Genomic DNA, 13,691 nt, shown 5'->3' with positions numbered 1-13,691 from the left:
GTTAATGTAATTTACATTATGTGAAGAATCTATAATAAAGGTGTTTAATAGGAGACAGCTTATTGGCTTATTTATTCCATTTCTAACTTCAGTGAAATCTCCCAAATCTTTATGCCAGTTACAGATTTTGCCCTTGAAAACAAAGAAATAAAAGTTTAGGAAACAGCATCTGCTTAAAAGTTAAATAATTTTTTTGTGCGTAGGATTCTGAAATTGTTCCTGTTCCAAGCATTATTAATTGACTATCCAATTTTATAAATTTATTGTGATATTCCTTAGGTAAAGGCATTATCTTCAGCAAAATATATTTATAGGAAAAACTCTAGCATTCTCTATTTTGGGGATAGCAGAGAAGATCATAGTTTAATGTTAGATAATTTAAGCTACTCCATACTTATGACATTGGATTATATACGCATGTTCACTGTTCCTGAGCTGGTATTGATTGATACAGCGGAAGTGCTGATGAAGAGAGCATTAGAATATTATTTAATGCAGCCAAATCATGGGTGGATTCCTGCCAGCTAACCTCTTCTATAAAAGAGGTTCCACAAATCTACAGTGCTGTTTAGAACTGGTTCCAGCTCCCTCCCGCCGCCCATCCGCACATCATCAAGATGAAGAGCGAGAGGAGGAATTCTGGAAGTTGAAGTCCACAAATCTTAAAGCTGTCAAGTTTGAACACTCCTGGGTTTTTTTTTTCTAAAGGGTTAGGGGTGCAAGGGTCTTGTAACTTGACAGCCTTAAGACTTGTGTGCTTCAAATACCAGTTTCTGAACCAACATTTTGGTTACTAAACAAGAGCATTGTTAAGTGAGTTTCACCACATTTTACAAGTTGGCCATGGCCACCCAGTCACATGACTGGCAAGCCACTCCCACTCAGTCACATGGCTGGCAAGCCACCTCCATTCGGTCACATGGCCAGCAAGCCGCTCCCACAAAGCAGGCCACACCTACAGAAGAGGTTCTAAAAAAATTTGAAACCCAACACTGCTCCAGGGCAACTAAAAAAAATCCTCGACTGAACTGTCTATAAAGATATTCATTGTAAATATAGATTTACTTCTTTGACAAAATGCAATTGGCTGATACACTTTCTTACCTTTTATCTGATGACTGCAATGAAATCACTTTGAAGATTGCTAAATTTATTTTGCATGGATGTGACAGTTCAAAGAATCGGTGGGAAGGATCATGAATATGTATTATTAAATACATGTATTGTTTGGAGGTTGCTCATGTGTTCGGCATTTATTTATGTTTTGTACATATGGAGATTTATAGAAAGTGACCAATAATTTTGATTTGATTTTTATGTAAAAGCAACCTAAAAATACTTCCAAGGCGGTGTAAAATGAGAAAATATACATGGTAATATAGTTATTTGGATAAGAGGCAATAATATAGTCTACTCTGATACAAGGGTACAGAAAGCATTTGAGAGTTAATGTAGTTATTGTTCATTAGAGTCTTATGTGATAGAGAAAGTCTTAGCTTTTTCTGAGAAGGCATAATGTTATCTTTTCAGTATGGCCAAAACCAGCATTTACTTCCACTTTTCAGCAAAATTGGCCAGTAGTGAGCAATTAGTTTGATTAATAAGTGTGGTGTTCACTTTAAAAAAAAAGACATAAAAACAGATTGGTCATGTGCATATTCTGTTTTGCAATCATCACGATTTACGACTGTAATGGGTCGGCTCCATGATGATGGTAAGGATTTCCCTTCTGGTTTGCATCTGCAGTATTATAAATACATAACCATAATATCCGCCTCTGCAAGTAGGGTCCAAATAGGTACCCCACTTGCAGAGGTGGTTTCCTACCAGTTCACACCTATTCGGTAGAACCGGTTCGTCAAATCTACCGAATCGGTTAGAAGAGATTCCACCAGTGGACCCAGAAAGCAGGCCACACCTACAGAAGAGGTTCCAATTTTTTTTGAAATCCACCACTGGTCCTTGGATATGATTATTCTACACTATCATGCTCATATTTATAAAACTCAGTGCCTCTGTGAAAGGTAAGGATGACTACTGTGTTTATGGTGCAATCAGAACATTGTGTGTGTTGAAGTTGTTTTAACGCAAACCAAAGATGCCTTTTAAAAAACAAGTTTACATCATATTCTTATGCATGCCACTGCTGTGTGTGAGGTAATTTAAGGTGGTTCTGACAAGTGGCGTCGGCATCTTCATTTCTGGTCACATGAGCGGCAAGCCACTCCCATCCGGTCACATGGGCAGCAAGCCACTCCCACAAAGGAGGCCACACCCGCAGAGTAGGTTCGAACAATTTTTGAAACCCACCACTGCCCACTTGCCATGACATGATTGGTAACACTGCCCATTCTCATTCATTGTGGAATTAAACCAGAGTAAAACAATTTAAAGGAAAGAAATAGATTGACTCTGATGATAAAATAATCAATACCTGTACATCTTGCCTAATGTTATGTCATTGTTCTTCATCCAGGAAACCCTTTTTTGAATTCTCAAGAGCCTGAAGTCTTTCCCATCTCAATCACTCTCGTTAAATGATAAATACAAGATACATTATCTCACTGAAATCATCTTGATTATAGGTTTCTGCCTAATTACATATCTGTGGTGAAAGGGGATATGGTATACTTTTCCACGTGCTTTAATCTTAAATTAAGTAAAGCTTCTCTTGACTCAGGCTGGATTCCAAGTGATTACATGGACAGGCTCATGTTATTTTCTTACTAGTAATGTGGAAATAGAAAGGCTCTGCCATAACCATTTTCCAGATTTTGTTTTTTAAATTCCCCATTATGGTCTACAACCAGGGGATCTCCTTAGTGGTCTCCCTTTTAAGTCTGACCCTCCTGACTTGAGAAATCAGGATTATTTTATGCCCATGACTAACTGACACATTATCTTTATTCCATAATCCAGGTACTTCAACAGCCCAGCCATAAGCATCGACAAGAAATTATCTTGCTAAATGGAAATTATGCGTAAAATTAAATTTCATGTGAATTTGTGACTCTATTTTAAGCTTGCCAAAATAATTACATTCATATGAAAATTAAAATCACTACTTTTCATTACTTCACTGCAGAAAAATTTGTGAAGATATTACTGCATTGACAAAGTGAAAACAAACGTAAAATGAATATATTTGCTTAAATTCTCATTTGCTGGAGTTTTAAGTGGGTTTGTTCTCATTTCAATTATCAATTATCAGTATTGCTACCGCCTATGCTTTGTGCTCCAAGGTCTAGTAATCTGTCTAGAAACCTAGAAACAATGGATGCCACAAATTTAGAGATAGGAACTGATGTGATGTGCATTGTTTGCTACAGTAAAAAAAAGCATCTTTAAGAGTGGCAATAGAAAGTACTTTGCAATCACTATTTAAGCATTCAGTTTGCATGCTCAGCAAGCAAACAAACAAACCAGACTTTGAAAGCATTTGATGTGAATAATCATAAAGTTTCAGCTCCTTTCAGGAAAAGCAGCATGCCTGCTTACTCTGTTTTATTCTATTTATTCTGTTAATTTCTGGGATTTGTAGTTTATTATCATGTTTCCCCCAAAATAAGACAGGGTCTTATTTTCTTTTGCCCCATGAAATATGGCCTTGGGCTTATTATAGGGGAGGGCTTATTGTTTTGGGGTTGCCGGGCAGCTGCTCCCTTGCGAACCGGCTCCCAAAGAGCCGGGCACAGGGAGAAGCAGCTATGAGGTGACCACGCTCATGAGCAACCACCCGGCAAACCCCTTCTCCAGCCGGGCAGAGTGCCATTCACTGACCTAGGGGGTATCCCTAAGGTGCAAGGCACGTGAGCGCTCTGCCCACTCCCCAGCTCCCGTGGCTTGGCACATTAGGGATATCCCCTAGGTCAGTGCATGGAGCTCTGCCCGGCTGGAGAAGTGTGTTGCGCAAGTGTCTGTTCTGCCCCCAGCAAACATGCCTCCTAGCCTCACCATGCCCTGGCCCAGCGCTCCGAGCATAGCTTCTTCTCTGGCTTCCAAACTCCAAAACTCGGCTGCCGAGTCTTCCAGCCGTGGATGCTCTAGGGGTGTGCTCTATGGTTGTGGGCTGGCTGCTGGACAGAGAGTCTTCCAGACAGAGAGTCTTCCAGCAGCCAGCGCACAACCATAGAACACACTCCTAGAGCAGCCGCTGCTGGAAGACTCAGCAGCCGAGTTTTGGAGTTTGGAAGCTGGAGAAGAAATTATGCTCGGAGCGTAGTGGCAGCACCCTGGCCCTGCAGGGAGCGCCCTGGACAACTCCCCCCTCCGGCCAGGCAGAACGCCACTCCCCAACCTAGCGGTACCCCGATGGCAGCAAACAATCCCCCCCTGGCTTGGCGCTTTCGGGAGCAGTGCTCTGCCTAGCCAGAGGGGGGGGGGTGTCCACGGGGCTTATCTTTGGGAGTGGGCTTATATTTTTGCTCATGCGAAAAATGTGGCAAGGCGTTAGTTTCAGGACAGGTCGTATTTTCGGGGAAACACGGTAGTATGTACTTTAAGAAAAGCTGTACAGTAGGGGAAAAATAACTTCAGTTTTATTTATAGCTTAGCTACTAACTTTATTGCTACAAAAAAAATGACTTTAGCATGAAGTAAGTATAGTTGGTGTAAGTTTCGGGTAGTCCTTGTTTAACAACAACTCATTCCATAACTGTTCGAATTTATCATGGACAAGTCAACCAGTCAGCCAATCCTCAAAATCCAACCCCAGCACCCAGTTGTGGGATACTGCCAGTTCGGTGATCGCGTGCAGTTTTAACAAAACTTACCTTCCACGTTGCTTCTGGGAAGTAACACAGCTGAGGAACGGCAATCCGCTCTGCCACACGAATCAGCTGAGAGGATATAGATAAGTAAAGCGCAGGGGCGAGCAGGCCCACCTGATCGTCAGAGAGAAGTGGTTCACTGATCATCGGAGCTACTGGTTCACCCAAACTGTCTGCATCCCTGCAATCATTGGAAGAGCCGAGGTGGTGCAGTGGTTAGGGTGCAGTACTGCAGGCCACTTCAGCTGACTGTTATCTGCAGTTCGGCGGTTCTAATCTCACCGGCTCAAGGTTGACTCAGCCTTCCATCCTTCCGAGGTGGGTGAAATGAGGACCCAGACTGTGGGGGCGATATGCTGACTCTGTAAACCACTTAGAGGGGGCTGAAAGCCCTATGAAGTGGTATATAAGTCTAAGTGCTAACTGCTATTGCTATTGGGTGCTTGGCAACTAGCTTGGACTTGTGATTGCAGTGTCTCACCTCACCATTTGCAACTTTACCTGCTGGCTTCCCACAATAGCTGTTGCTAAGCGATGCAGTCATGTGACATGGAGCTTTATGATCATTTAGCAATGAAAATTATAGGCCCAAATACTGTTGTTAACTGAGGACTACCTATATAGGAAGAGACCCCCACAGGAGAAAAAAAAAGTAAAATGAAACAGTGTTGCTACTATATAATTGAATAGGTTACACTATCTTCACTTACCTAAATTAAAGGAAAACCTCAATTCTTCATTCCACCAGAAAATGAATTATGAAGCAATTTCTTTCATATACTCCGCCAAGTTAACCCCAGCTCCACTGAAAAGGAGAACATTTTGTTTCCAGGACACGTTTTGTTCTGTGAATAGGTTTACAGGACACCATCTTTAAAAACAATCATTTCAGGTCAGAAAAACCAACATCCATTAAGCATTTCATATCACGACTCTAGACTCTGTTCATTCACAAGCTCCCCTTTGTTTCTTAGTAGGAAGGTTTTGTTCCCTTCTCCAATTGCTTAGAAGGAAAATTGGTTAGTGATTCCCCTTTAAATGTCTCTGCTATGATAATCCCTTTTAACTCACCTTTGAATTCACCCACTGATCCTTCTTACAACTCTCTTATCAGTTTTATGCATATCGTCTGTACCTTTAGTTTTTCATTCAGTTGCTGTGAACTGGAGACAACGTTGTTTTTATTTTGGGATTCCTGTGTACTTTTGCTGACTTAAGTATTTTATAATTAAAACAAATAAGTGTATCGAAATTTCAGAAGTAGCAGGAAACACAGAACCAGAAATGGCGGTTTTCGACCTCTTTCCCTTATAAAGGAGACCCGTGTGAATATGTGAATTTGGGTCTCTGTGGCTCATTTCCACAGTGCTAAATCACACATACAGGATCACAGTGTTCTTACAGTTAAGTAGTACTGTAATTGAATCTGCTGCATTAATGGTTACAAATTTGTAGTTGATGCATGTTACTTACCACAAGAAGGGATACATAATTTTGTACTACATGCACTGCGTATTAAGATAAAATGAGATTGAGTTAATCTTAATATTGTGGCACTTTTGTTTTGAAATATTCAAAATTCTTAAAAACGAACTTTCCAGGCATGTTCATTAACTGGTTTTGATTAATTTTTTTCATTTTTGATGACTTGTACAGTACACAATTTCAGTGTATCATTTAAGACTGATGAGTGTAGGAATGTCAGACACTGAGGTTGCATAGTGAGAAAATGTTGCTGTACTTTGATTCTATAGAATCCAGTGCAAAGGCTTTCTGGAACCGGTGTTACCTCTGCTAGATTATATGGCTGACATGGGTAGGATAAACTGAACTGAATTTAAAATGACCCAGGGGGGAAAAACTCCTGAGAAATTCCCACACTTCCCATTGACTCTGTATTCCCCTGTGAATTTATATGTCAGGCTGATATTTTAAAGAATGATATAAATACAGAGAACAATAATGACTAGATTCTTAGATCTATATTTTTGTCCTGAATGTGCTAAATTACATGTTTACACTAAAGATATATGCAAACAGTCTGGAAATCTATTCCACTGAGATTGTAGAAACATAGAATTTTAAAACTGTCCTAGTGATTTCAGAGTAAATAAAGAAAATATTGTTTAAATGGTTGTGGTTGGAAATAAACATTATGATATAAAATTTTTTTTTTTTGCTGAGAAATGACATGAGACAGGAAACTTAGAATGATTATTAGTCACTACTGAACCGGAGGTGGGTTGCTGCCAGTTCATCCCAGTTCAGCCGAACTGGTAGTGGAGGCGGTGGGAGGCTCCTCCCACCCACCCAGATGCTTCTGCACATGAGCAGAAGGATTGCCCATGCACATGAGCAAACCGGTAGTAAACTGGTTAGCAACCCACCACTGTACTGAACCTGAGAAAATGATACTGATGAACACTATTGAACTCTAATAAAATGTGGCATACAAAATTCTTTTTTGTATGATGCGACACATTAGGAAAAAATAATTTCTACCCTTGGTTTGTCTTTGAGGAATTGTCTACCCTTTGTCAATGTCCTTTACTTTACGATTGTGAGAAGGACCATGAAGGAGAAGGAAGAAATAAAATCTATAAAGTGTCTTTTTTAGGCTGAGTTTGTGGATTTATTCTCGCATTGGAGATTATTTTGTAGTAAAACTTTTGTCACCACTGAAAGATTTATGTACTATACAAATTTAAAAAAAATGGACAAGGGACTTCTAGTATTCAACCCACGGAGCAAAACAAGACAACTTTAGCCAGTCAAAAAAGAAAGAAAAGAAAGAGAGAAAAAAAATCTTTCCTCAAAATGTAACCGAAAGAAAGCTACCTTGTTTATAGCAGCTTTTGATCAACAATCTGAAAGAGTTTAAAGCAAGGTTGTCTGACCTTGGAAACTTTAAGACTTGTGGACTTCAATTCCCATGCTGGCTAAGGAATTTTTGGAGTTGAAGTTCCTAGGTCTTAAAATGGCCAAGCTTTGATGCTTCTGCTTTAAAGTCTTGGGTTCCATTGATGGCTAGGAATCTCTGGCAGTGTTTCCCACCTCCTTGCAAATGCCTTATTTTGTGTTCCTGTTGCACAATACCACCGTGCTACTTCTGCAAGAGCCGAGGTGGCGCAGTGGGTAGAGTGCAGTACTGCAGGCCACTTCAGCTGACTGCTAGAGCAGCAGTTAAGCGGTTCAAATCTCACCGGCTCAGGGTTGACTCAGCCTTCCATCCTTCCGAGGTGGGTAAAATGAGGACCCGGATTGTTGTTGGGGGCAATATGCTGACTCTGTAAACCGCTTAGAGAGGGCTGAAAGCCCTATGAAGCGGTATATAAAAATCTGCTATTGCTATTGCTATTGCTATATGGTGTTGCATGACTTGTAGGAAAGAGATATGAAGTGTACAGAGTAGTACTGGTATAAACTCATTTTAGCTGCATTTCCTTTCTTCCTCAGGTCTTTAATTCCATGGTCTTATTGTTTCTTACTGCTTTCCTGAGCTTGGCATAATAACTGCTTACATGAAGGGGAATAGCATGCATGGAGCCATATGAAAGTTATTCATCTTTAAATTTCTGCCACAGGCAGTTTAGAACGGTTCATAGAGCCGAGGTGGCGCAGTGGTTAAGGTGCAGTACTGCAGGCCACTTCAGCTGACTGTTATCTGCAGTTCAGCGGTTCTAATCTCACCGGCTCAAGGTTGACTCAGCCTTCCATCCTTCCGAGGTGGGTGAAATGAGGACCCAGACTGTGGGGGCGATATGCTGACTCTGTAAACCGCTTAGAGAGGGCTGAAAGCCCTATGAAGCGGTATATAAGTCTAACTGCTATTGCTATTGCTATAGAAAACATATCTTCAGAGTGATCTTGTTCTTAGAACATATGACATGCAATACAATTATTGATACACAATCCAAGGAATTTTTCTGCATTTTTCATTTATTGTTAAACTTTTTTTTAAAGCTTTCTTGGTTTTTTTTAAAAAATGTGTGTACCTTTTTTACTTTCTTTGTGTATATAGGAATTATGGAACTCTTTATAATGCACCATGTGAAGTTTTAAGGAGTGAAACAGCCTATTTGGCATATGTAATCTGTCCTCTATAACAAATCAGGCCATATTCTAAGTGGAGTGAAGAGAGAAAAAGTTGACCTAATGAATCATTGCTTCCATATATAAACAAAATAAATCTTATGATAGATAGGTTTCCTGAGACAACACTGAATAAGGACATCTGGGGATCAGGTAGATTTCTATAGCAACCAGCAGGTAGCCTGGTTGATGGATTAAATTAGAAACACCAGGTGAGGCCTAGAGCTAAAACAAAAAGCCAGATGAAAAAGAAATACTCCTTCTTAAGAGATTATACTAATAAAAGAGCCATTCAACTATTTATCAAATCACTACATCTACCTATAATAATTTAGCTGGTTGAGACTTCTCTTATAATGTCACCAGTTTTCCACATAATTTTCAGTGGAGATTTAATAAAGCTGCTTCAAAAATCATGAGCTACATTCAATATTTTCCCCACTATATCTTCCTTATTATAACCCAAATCTACTCAAATTTGAACTATTAATCAGCACATTTTATCAAAGGAAAATATGACCATTGAGAGAGAAAATACAGTTATTTTATATCAAACAAAATATGGAGTCATACAAATAGGCAACACAGAATATTTGAAATACCTTAAAAGATGAAGAGATCTAAGGGAATGTCTTGATATCAGTTATTTTCCGATTCTTATACTAATGGAAAAAGTGAGATAGGTGTTTCATGGCAATTTTATTTCTTAGAAATTATATTACTTAATTTTCATGCCAGGAGCACTGTGCTGACTATTCTTCAAGGATTACTGAAATGATGAATGAACCATCAGGATATTTATAGTTTTACTGCATGCGGCTTTTGTATTTGACCATAGCAATCCTTTTTATTTCTTAAAATAATATTTTTAAAATCTGTCTTCTTAAAATAAACTCTGCACAACTGCAACTGATTTAACAACATATGGGTGAATCATTTAAAGCATTTTCCCCCTTTCCTAGCCGTGGGAATTAAAAACTGGTTTGTTTTTTTTACCATAACTTCCCTACTGTCTTACATATTAAATATGTATAAAGCAGCCATTTCCAAATTGGCATCATGTGGTTCCACTGGAATTTTACTCCCCATACTCACAACCTTTGACCATCAGCTTCATTGCTCAATTTGATCTTTGAAGGTAGCACAAGGTCAGCCTATGAAGTCAATAACACTCTTCTTTTCCTGCTCTGATTTCATAGCAGCTGGTACTCAAGAGCACACTTTCTAGATGTGATGCACTAAGAATCCACAGTACATGTGTTATAATTAGCATCAGAATCTTTTTTTATTGAAAGTAGGTCTATATTTTTTGTCAGATACAAAGAATCAAAAGTTGAATATATTATAATTAAAGAATGGAAGAAGTATATATCCATTGGATGCAGAATCTGAACGTTGAGGTATGGATTATCATTCATTGGTTCAGCAAGTGCTTTTTAAAATTTGTGTCTGTCATTTGTACCGCACCAAATATGATTTAATCTCTGCAAAAGCTATGTCCAAGCAGTTTGATGGAATACATTATCTTAAAGCAAGTTTTCAGAATAGAATTCACTCTTCCAACATCATTGGATGTGTTTTTGATTATCAAAAAGGACCATCTGCGTTTAGTTCTAGAATGCCATGATAGTGAAGACTAGAAAAATTATATATATACACACACACGCACACACGTGTGCGTGTGTGTGTTGCATTTGTGGTGATAAATAAATAAAGGGAGACTAGTATAAATCTATTTCAAGCTATTTAGTTCTCATCAGCTAGCCATACCCTTACAGCACTTTGAACCTGTGCTGTATTACATATTAGGCAGTTGTATTAGCCACTAGGCCACAGGCTCTCCTCCTTTATCAGCTAAGCCAGGGAAATAGGTATATATTATGTCACAACCCCTGGTATGCCCAAATATGGGAGGAAGCATTCTGCTTCCTTTCTCTGTCTATCGGCTCATCTCAAGAGACCATATGGCTTTCTGTCTTTCTGTTATGTAGGTCTTTGGTTATTCGGGTTTTCTCCCACGTAAATTTGGAAGTGTCTTGGTGACGTTTTGATGAAGTCTCATTCGTCATCTTCAGGCTGGTTTGCTCAACTTTGTGCTGAGACTTCGTCGAAACATCACCAAGACACTTCCAAATTTACACGGGAGAAAACCCAAATAACCAAAGACCTACATACAGACAACCGCAAAAACCTCAGAAAACATATACATATATACATACATACATACATACATACACACACGCATACATACATACATACACATACATACAGTAACTCAATATGGCAAACATACCTTACTCTTCTAGTTCCTATTTTCCTTACAATACCAACCTTGTGATATGGGTTGGGCTAAGAGAAAGGGACTGGCCCAAAGTCACTCAACTGGCATTCTTGCTTTCTTAGATACCCTACCAGGTGTTCTTTTTCATTGAAGCTTGGCAACAACCTTTTTATCTGCTGAAATTTAATAGTTAAGGCAAGTAGCAAAAACAAAATGAAAAGTTAATTCTTATAGAACTAATTGAACTAATAGTTTGAAATTAATTCAAACAAGTGTGTGATCTTGTTGTAAGATCTAGTGCAGGTTTCATAACCATATATGCTGAGCTTCCAAGAGATATGAAATGTATTTGTTGTGCCTGGACATGCTGTGATATCAAAAAACTGTTACCAACTCTGATCTATAATTAATGTTAAAATTAAAATCTGTCTGCTGTGGGGAATCTTTTTCTGATTGAAAAAGATTTGGCTTCTAAATTGACTTTGAATTTTTCCACCTCAAGAAAAATTTACATACAGTCACCCTATGCATTTGTAGACAACACTTCAGTGATAGCTCCAAAATGACATAAAATGGGATGGGTCTGTTTTCTACTCTTTGGATGCTAAATTGAATGTAAGAATATATCTTTTAAACGTAATGGTTGTCTTACAAGAAAGTAGATCTGGTGCATTTAACTGAGTTTTTTTTAAAAAAACATCACTTTGCTTACACCAATCTCTTGCTCTAATGCTCCTCAATTGCATCAATTTTTCTCTCCTAAGTAAGAAAACCCTTAATCCTAAGCAAGACCTACAAAATTCTGTGGCTATCTGGGATATTTTGCGTATTTTCTGTTCATATTTGGGAGCACACTGAGACAAACCAGAAAGGTGTGTAAGCATAAAATAATATGTTGCATATGTTGACTTCCCAAGAAAATTGTAGAAATACTTCCAAGACTGGCAGATCTGTCATTTACTGTGTTGTTTATATTGGCTGTACAGATAAAAATAGGCTTGGGTGGTACAGTGAAATGATATATCAGGTTTTGCAATCTTTATTAAATTTGGTGAATTTAACTAAAACAGCTGGGAATTCCTTCAAAAATACCTATGTACTACTATATTCCCACTCTTAATTTTCTGAGCGCTATGAAACCAGTTAATGCTACTCTATTTTTATTCTGACTTTCTTATATTTCACCAATAAAGACTAAATGTTACTCATAAATTTGGTGAAAGTTCACAAACTAACTTGTATTTATGTGACTGGATCCAAAAAATGTGTTCCCATGTCATTTATTGAACAAAGAAAGATTAATGATACTTTTTCATTCCTGCATGAGTTCTCATACTTTCACATTGCAAAAAAAACCCCACCTATATTATCAGTTCTTTCTTAAGCAAAAGTATCGTATTTTTCGGAGTATAAGATGCACCAAGGTTTTCAAGAGGCAAATTAAAAAAAAGTAGGTAGGTAGATAGAGGGATAGAGAGGGAGAGAAAAAGAGAGAAATACAGTAGGTAGGTAGGGAGAGAGAGAAAGTAGTTAGGTAGGTAGGTAGGTAGGTAGGTAGGTAGGTAGGTAGGTAGGAAGGTAGAGGGATAGAGAGAGAGAAATAGAGAGAGAGAGAGAAATAGAGAGAGAAATACAGTAGATAGGGAGGGAGGGAGGGAGAGAGAGTAGGTAGGTAGGTATGTAAGTAAATAGAAGGGGAGAGAGAGAGAGAAAGAAATACAGTAGGGAGAGAGAGAGGGTAGGTAGGTAGGTAGGTAGGTAGGTAGGTAGGTAGGTAGGTAGGTAGAGGGAGAGAGAGAGAAATACAGTAGGTAGGTAGGGAGATATAGTAGGTAGGTAGGTAGATGTTTCCAGGTATATTTATCCATGTGCTAGAGAAGGAAATCGCTGACAATCTGCAGCACCTAAGACTTTATTTCTTCTGGCACAGCATTTGATCAATGTAATTCTCATCAATCAGTTAAAGAGCTTGCTGAAACGAAAAAAAAGTTTTTGCAAACCTCCACAAAATAGCCTGTTTTTCACGAAAACGTGCCTGTTTTTTTTTAAAGGCATAAATAGCCTTGGGGAGATGTTTGCAGAGTGCTCCTACAGGTGCCCCCCCCAAAAAAAAACAAGCAGAAAGGCCCATTTTTTTTGCAAAAACGGGCCCGTTTTTTTCTCAAAAAAAAATGTATACATAGGCTTATGGAGGCTTAAAGAGTGCTCCTGGGGACTGGGAGGTGGGCAAAATGCCCTCCCCAGCCCACATGAGCTCTCTGAAAGCCTCCATAAGGCTATGCACATTTTGGTGAAGGGAGAGGGGCTTTGGGAGGCAAAAAATACTGTATTCAGTATATAAGACAGACCCAGATTTTCAGTCTCTTTTTTGAGGAAAAAAGGTGCATCGTATACTTCGAAAAATACGGTAGGTTCATGGGAATTTTGTGTACAACTTATTGTTTCCTAGTATGCTGTATATCTAAACTAGGGGTGTTAAACTGGCAACCTGCGGACTGGATCTGTCACCATGCATGCCCCCCCACCCCCCAGCTCCGCAAATGGGAAAA

At 38.9% G+C, this 13,691-nt stretch overlaps 1 protein-coding gene across 1 annotated transcript in view; it reads left to right on the top strand.

The window, feature by feature from the left end:
* Nucleotides 1-13,691, top strand: part of KCNQ5 (potassium voltage-gated channel subfamily Q member 5) — a 337,074-nt gene that overhangs the window by 47,091 nt on the left and 276,292 nt on the right. The window lies entirely within an intron of this gene.

Source organism: Thamnophis sirtalis, unplaced genomic scaffold (assembly GCF_051295495.1).
Source record: "Thamnophis sirtalis isolate CommonGarterSnake01/CBP01778 unplaced genomic scaffold, rThaSir2_p1.2 scaffold_6, whole genome shotgun sequence".
NCBI classification, from domain to species: domain Eukaryota; kingdom Metazoa; phylum Chordata; class Lepidosauria; order Squamata; family Natricidae; genus Thamnophis; species Thamnophis sirtalis.
Note: the sequence above shows the minus strand (reverse complement) of the source record. Positions and strands in the feature narration are given on the sequence as shown.